Source organism: Salarias fasciatus, assembly GCF_902148845.1.
Source record: "Salarias fasciatus chromosome 7 unlocalized genomic scaffold, fSalaFa1.1 super_scaffold_4, whole genome shotgun sequence".
Lineage (NCBI taxonomy): Eukaryota > Metazoa > Chordata > Actinopteri > Blenniiformes > Blenniidae > Salarias > Salarias fasciatus.
Window position 1 is genome coordinate 10,898,723 of NW_021941229.1, and position 8,291 is coordinate 10,907,013.

Here is an 8,291-nt window from a genome sequence, read left to right on the forward strand (position 1 = left end):
CAAGCATAATATCACAATTCGTCAGGGTATCTCATGCACGTTTTCCTCGAGAATGTGTGTTTTCATGTTTCAAGCTGCAACAGAGGCTAAAAATATGTTGCACTTGGAGAAAATACATATTAAGGAAGAGGTAAACAAACTCACAGTGGAAAAGTAACAGCGATGGAGAATCCTCTCAGAATGCCCTCATGGTTGAGAGGACTCTAGTTGGATAATTTGCTGTAATGGGCATCAAGGGTGCACCAAGAGAAAAAAGGGAGGAATCCTAACCACATCAGAGGCTATTAACATTTCTTTGACTTAAAAGAGATAAGATCCACTCTCTTAAGAACTCTGAAATTATAATCAGTTCAACAGATATCATAGTGGGTTTTTTTTCCCCTGTGTATGATTTACTCTGCAAGAGTTGATAAAGGTTGCTACATCTTTTTGTTGTTGCAGCTTCTCATAACAAACTCCTCCACCTCTGGCTGAGTAATATTGAGTCGTGTTATTACGTGTGGGTGTAGTATGGTAATATTGTATCACTGTGTTCGGTAAAATCCTGGAGAGTTCAGGAATGCATATTGAACAGTGAGTTGTGAAACATATAAAAGTCACTTATCGTGCAGTGCAGCAGAGTAAAAACAAAAAAATCAGTTTCACTTAAGAATCAGTAGCAAAATAGACCTGGATGTAGTTGGCAGTCTTTTATATTACAGCTGGCCTTCATTTGTAGTTTGTTTGTGATATGCTCTGCCACCCTTACCACCAGCTGCAGGTCCTTCCTGCTTTCCACAGCATAGATGGACAACCACACAAAATGAATTGGCAGGACATTAGAAAGGCAATACTGTTTCAGCTTCCTGAGGAAATTCAGTGTCTACTGGACTTTCAGAGATATTTAACATCCACTTCAGGCCACCTGAGATTCACCTGTAACTCCCTATCCTCTGTACATTTCTCTTTTGAAGAACACTATTAATGTCAGAAGTTGGATGAACCATACCACATGAGATGCCATGAAATGCCTGTATGTAATATGCATATTCAGCAGCTGTAACAGTTGTTTTAAGCTAAGTTTGTCTTTTACGAACTGTTGCTTATATAAAAATTGAAACACACTAAAAACTGTCATTTTGACAAACCATAAATCCAAAATTTTTTGCACCCTGTTCATCCAGACTAACCTCATAGGGGGATTATCTGAATTATTTCTCTTGTAGAAAATGTGATGCTAATGTTGGTGGCAAATATGAGTAAATTCAATGTAGACAGTAATGGCTGGTAGTCTTTCTGCAGTACAACTTTCAATCTGTTTAATGTGTCAGGGTGTGAATACATTGAGAGGAATTGTTTCTAACTTTCTCCAAATGTCTAGCTCGGGTTTGTTTAGGTCAAACGTAACTGCAAATAATTATTTATATTAGCTTGAGTTTGGTATTGAGTAGAACTGCAAATCAGATCAAATCAGTTAATTAATATTGAGCTAACTCAATCTTGGGCTGAGTTAGTGAATAGCTAAAGTGAGTTTCTATCTATGTAGACACTCATTATTGAATTACTCCAAGTGGATTATCTGTTTTATACAAGACTGTTAGTTTTGGTAACCAGAAAGCCGCTTACCCTGAAGACCATTAAAGTATTTTTATACTGCAAGAATTCAAAATGTGTCCATCCAAATATTGCCTGACATAGACCTATGTTTTAGAAAGGTCTTGAAAATAATGACTGACCATATCACTTCTCTCCCCACCTCTTTAGGCTTTTACCATGTGGAGCATCGCTACAAAGTATTCATGCAAGATCTGCCAAACTCAAAAACAGCTCCTTCCCTCCAGCCATCAGGAAACTGAACTCCCTCAGGATCCCGCCTCCTCTACAAATAGAATAATGATGGGTTTTTTCCCCCTTTTCTTTTTTTAGTACAGTTTTCTTTTTTCCAAGTGCTCACTAGTGTGTACATTGAGATGAACCCGGCATGAACAATTCAAACTTTTGTATGTCCATCCATCCATCCATCCATTTTCTTCCACTTATCCGGGACTGGGTCATGGGGGCAGCAGTCTAAGTAGGGATGCCCAGACTTCCCTGTCCCCAGACACTTCCTCCAGCTCTTCTGGGAGGATCCCAAGGCATTCCGATGCCAGCCATGAGACATAGTCTCTACAGTGTGTCCTGGGTCTTCCGCGGGCCTTCCTCCCGGTGGGACATTCCTGGAACACCTCTCCAGGGAGGTGTGAAGGAGGCATCCAAAACAGATGCCCAAGCCATCTCAGCTGGCTCCTCTCGATCTCTCCACCGACCTGGAGAGGGCAGACCACACCAGTGCTGCAAACCGCACCAGTGCATGCTGCAGGTCTGAGTTCGATGAAGCCAATAGGACAACATCATCTGCAAAAAGCAGAGATTAAATCCTGTTGCTACCAAACCTGACCCCCTCCAGCCCCTGGCTGCGCCTAGAAATTCTGTCCATGAAAATGATAAACAGAACCGGTGAAAAAGGGCAACCCTGTCAGAGTCCAACATGCACTGGGAACAGGTCGGACTTGCTGAAGACAATACGGACCAGGCTCCTGCTTCGGTTATACGGAGCCCCTTAAAGCTAGGGTTGGCGATTTGAATGAGATACATTTTTTTAAATACTGGTTAAAATGATCTTTATGACCCGATGGGAAACAAGTCATAGCGTGTTCTTAAAGTAGTTTGGAAAATATCCGCTATCTACAGCAGGAGTAAAACGGGAAAAACAGCAACCAATCGTCTTGACGGGACACCTTTTTTTAAACCAATCAAATCCCTTCGCCGTTCAACCTGCCCCCTGCGCGTACATGTCAATGGCGTGCACTGACCCTGATTCAGTGCGCGCGTAGAAGGACGGAGCGTCGTTGCAGAATGGCGGAGAAGAATGTTTGGGGCTTTACTTACCGGTGAGTGCGCCATACTTGGCATAGTTCAAATAAAGAAAAACGAAGAAACGAAGCGCTGAGGACAGGTTACGCCAGGAACGCACTGGACGCGGAAGTGCTGCGCGCACCGCGCGCGCGGAACGTCTCTGCGTCTCCGCTCCCAACGGAGCTCCTCCAATGGGGTGGGAGCTGGGCGGAGCCTTGGGAGATGCTACATTCGTGCTACATGCTAGTTTTCCAAGATCGCCAACCCTAGCTTTAACAAGGGGCCCCAGACTCCATACTCCAAAAGTACCCCCCACAAGATACAACAAGGGAGGCGGTTGAACGCCTTCTCCAAATCCACAAAACAAGTGGAATGATTGGTTCTCCCCCCAGAACTGCCATTTTAATGTGGTGGGGGAATTAGAGCACCCGCATGATCCCAGGAACTATGTTGTCAGGGGCTTTATGCCCCTAGTAGGGTCTCCCATGCCAAACAGGTCCTGGATGATGGGCCAGACTGAGAACAGTTCAAAAACCCCTATGAGAAAGAGAAAAACAAAGGTCGTTATGTCACCTAGTATGGCACAGCTGGGGCCACACTCTGGAGTCAGGCCTGGGGTTGGGACACGTATGAGAGCTCCTGGTGGCCCACGGGGCTCGGCCGAGTTCAACCTGAAGGGGCCATGTGGGCCTGACCTCCGGTGTGCTCACCACCCACCGAGGGAACCGTGGGGGCCCGATGCAATGTGAATTTGGTGGCAACCAATGGCAGGGTGCCTGGCAACCCAATCCCCAGACACAGAGAAGAGCTCTAGGGACATGGAATGTCACCTCGGGGAAGGCACCTGAGCTTGTGAAGAAGGTTGAGAGGTATCAGTTAAATATGGTCGGGCTCACCTCCACACATAGCGTGAGCTTTGGAGTCCAACCTCTCAACAAGGATTGAACTCTCCACTTTTCTGGCATTGCCCATGGTGAGAGGTGGAAGACTCGCATGGGTTTTTGTGTTGGAGTTCACACCAGTGAATGAGAGTTTTGTGTCCCTGTGCCTTCAGGTCGAGGATAGGTGCCTCACTGTTGTCTCGGCTTATAGGCCAAACAGCAGTGCAGAGTACCCGGCCCGGGCCGGCCCAGAACCCTGGGAGGGGTTCTGGACGGTGCTCCGACTGGAGACTCCACTGTTCTACTGGAGGACTTCAAAGGTCATGTGGGCAGCGACAGTGAGACCTGGAGGGGGGTGATTGGGCTGCACAGCCTCCCTGATCTGAACCAGACTTGGGTTCTGTTATTGAACTTCTGTGCGACCCACAGTTTGTTAGGAGTGTCCATAAGTGCACTTTTTCACCAGGACACCCTAGGTCGGAGGTCGATGATCGACTTTCTTGTTGTGTCATCTGACTTCACGACCACACAATATTGTTGACTGACCATTCCGAAAGGTCCTGCTGCAGCCGTAGAGTCGGAACTTTGTTAGGAGCCTCTACTTCTCGGTCAGACTCTGGGTGGAACTGGCACGGCTTAACAACTGCATCCAGGGCCGGCTCTAGGCATAGGCGAACTAGACGGCCGCCTAGGGTGCAGCGTACGGGGGTGGGGGTGGGGGGTGGGGGGTTGGGGGGGGTGGCGTGACCGTACATGTGGGCTCTGTGTGCCGTGTTAGCACCGTGCCGTACCGCCCCCCCCCCCCCCCCCCCCCAGGTCACCAGTGCATCCTTCACCACTTTCTCCCTCGCCACTGTCTTCTCATTCAATATCTCAAGTTCAGTTCCTCTTGTTTAGGCACTTTGCTAGATTTTTATATGTCTTTTGCAATCATTTGTATTTTCATGAAGAAATTCATGATGATTTGTCATTCTGCTTTGTTCCTCTCCTTTATGTTGGCACATTCTGGATCAAGCATATATATTGTATGATGGTTACCTAATCTTAAATCCCTCAGAAATCAGTCAGGTTCTACTCGAGAGTGAAAGTTAAAAATGAATTGTAGGCCAGTGCTGACACGAAAGGAGAATCTCACCCTTTTATTCACCATAAATCTGGGACGAGACTCTTGCAGTTTTAGTGGGAATGTTTCAGTTTAGAATTTGTTGTTGTTGAGCATCTGCTGCACACATGGAGCGAACAGTGATTGTTGGGGTGCGGTCGTGTGTGTGACGTACACAGTGAGCTGCTTTCATCTCGTTACCGAGGGACACACTAAAGATTCAGGTCAGTTTTTTCTTTTCCACACGAACATATGAGATTCACCTACTTTCTATATTGAAAGCCCAGGGAAAGAGTATTGAACTGGTAAAATACTGGTAAAAAACTGATAAACTCATTCAAAATGGTGCATCTGTGCGATATGAAGAATGTGAAAGAGCAACGCTACCAACTTATTTTATATCATCAAAAGCTGAAGATTAAACCAAATTAAACTATGAAAATGAAAAAATGTGAAAGAATTCTTTGTACAGAAAATGATTTTTGGTTAAGCACTTCAGTGTGACCGGGGCCACTTTCAGATTCACAAACAGGGAAACAGGAAGAGAAGATGGATATTTTGGGACCATTTTTTCATTATTTCTCTTTAAATAGAGTCTAAATGAAAACACTGAGAGCCGCAGCACTAATTACACTGATACTGAGAGAGGAGGCTTCGAGTGATCAGGTTTTGCTTTTGACCCTCAGTTAATTTCAGACGAGGGTGAAATCCAATTAATTGGATTCTGGCTTTAGGGTTGGTAGTCATGCAGTAGGTGCTTTTTGATGAAATTACACCTCCAAGGATAATAGCTGAATCTATTTCAGGAGGATATTATAATCATGCATGATGACCAAGAATGTTGACTTGATTCAGTTGGGTGCCTCCTTTTTTTATTGTTTGAAGGAAATATTGTTTCTTTATTGTGCTAAAGCTAAGGCCACTGAGTGAAACCAACCCTGAATGAATTCTTCTAGATATTGGAAAACATCTTGTTACCCCTAATTTGTCACTTTTTTTATAAGAAAAAAAATGGATTGGACTGCCCCCACATATAATTGCTTTCACTTCCACAATCAAGCAGGAATCTGGGGCGTAAACCTTAATTCGTTTCCTTCAATTCAATTAAATGAGAGATTTCAATCTTCGCTTCTCACATTGTGGGGTTTTTTTTCCTTTCTTTTATTAACTGGTGAAGGACTATTTGTTATCCAGATATGTTCAAGTGGTATCAAATTAATTTCTGCAAGAAATGTTGTACTTCCAGTAACATTGAAAGAGCTGTTTGAAAGGAAAAAAGTGTACTGGAATCTCAAGCATATTGGAAAAAAATAAAAATAAAAAAACAACAACAATCAAGGACAGTCGTTCTAACTTCACGCTCTTAAAGCAACATTTTTAAAATTGAAGTGCCACGTGCACTGTTGCATTTTGTTTCAGAGTGAGCATAACGTACTGATTTCAAGGCTGTGTTTGAGTGCACTGCGGCATACCGCAATAATGTTCTGCCTGTAGGAAGTTTGTCCGTGTGTCTGTTCATTGGTCTGCTATAATTAGTCGGGTTGTCTATGTATACACACAAAAAAAGTAAATGTAAGGAGTGTGAAATTTCATAGCTTGCACAGGCTTGAAGAAATAAAACAAAACAAAACCAAATCATTTCTTTGCCAAGGGGTTCCTTTTAAGAAATGAGATTTAGAGCTGATGTGGATATAAGTAAAGAAAATAACAAAAACTATCTCTGTGCTGCAATAAAGCACCATGTAAATATGGTTCTGAATGTGAAGTTGCTGTTTCAGGTAATGGCTTTTGTCATGTCTGAAATAGAGAGGAATATGAAAACATGTTAAGTTGTTTATCTTAACACATCCTTGAATATCTTGCTGTTTTCTTATCGCTTTCTTCAGGTTTGTTTTGAACAATAAATATATGACTCCTATCAGGTGTGGTTAATGTGCTGTCACGCTTTGTGTGATTTATTCAGAATTTTGTTTCAGAAAAAATGAATTACGCTGCTTTCTTGTTTGCATCATTTATTTTTACACTGAACAGGTTTGGTTTCATTAATTCATGTTGCTGTTGCCACTCATGTTTTGACCTCCTTCATTGTTGCTGTAATCGAAACCACCTACCAACAACACCGTTTATACTACATAATGCAGTTATGCACGATTAGATGCTGCATGTACAAGGTAAGGTTACGCCAGGATATGGTATTTAATAAAAAAGTAAATTTGCTGCCATTGTTTGTAAATTCATTAAAGACAGTTTTATAACTTTTATAGTGTTGGACTTGAATTACTGTGAGGCGAAATAACCAAGATCAGTGTTGATTTTGTTGAGTTAGCTCAATGCAGTTGCTACACATCAAAGGATTTCACTTGTTTAGGATGACGATTTAGCTTCCTGGTTGCCTGCTGTCATCACGAACCTGAAGCAGGAGATCCTTCAGACATTTGCATTGTGAGAACAATAGGTAAGGTCCACTGGTGCAAAAGTGAGACAGACTGTAAATTGTGTGCTGCCAAAAAATCAAGGGAAGACGAAAGCTACTCCGTGCAACACCAGCAACCCATTCCCCAACAAAGCTAGCCTGGTATTAGTTTAACTGCTTTGCATGTGCATAAAAGAGAGGCGTGCTACAGAGTTTCAGAACTCACACACCAGCTATGCTACACATGACCAATGATGACACTGACGCTTATGATATTCAATGGGAGTTACCTGGAGTGTGTGTGTGTGTGTGTGTGTGTGTGTGTGTGTGTGTGTGTGTGTGTGTTTGTGTGTGTGTGTAGGGCAATGCATAGGTGCTTTGCAGTAGAACACTGGAGCCTTCAAGGCTATTGAAGATGCTTGTAATTTCAACTTTGAGCCTGTGCAGAGGTAGTTCGTGGCAACGTAAAATGTTTGCACGATGGAGCATCAATTAGGCTTAATAGCATTTAATAGGTACTCGGGATCAGCAAGTAGCTAAAGGTTAGCACTTGTATTTGTACTTGTCCTTTTAAAAAGTGGTATCGGTGAAGGTAAAACAGACGATACAACATCAACTGGCTGAATTCACAGCTCATTCTCGAGGCCCTGACAATCCTAAGAATGAAAAAAAAAAAAAAAACAACAAGTATCTCAGGCCAGTGGTGAAGAGAACTAAATTCAAGATGCCAGCATTGTTTCTACGTTTCAATGTGTGTTATTCACAGGACTAAACTTCAAATATTAGAGGGTTGCTGAAGGCCGCCTCTTTCATGTTTTCAACCAATAAATGCATTTATCCTCGTTGTATCATTCATTATGAATCATTCACAGCCACGCTTGGCTTTGCTTGCCTCACGTTTGCTGCCAGACACCTGGGAGCACTTCTTCTCATACAGCTGAGTCTTTCTGAACATCCTGGAAAGCGAAGGGGAAGAACTCAGGGCGGGCGGAGGGGGGAGTGGGTGATTCTGTCAGAAATA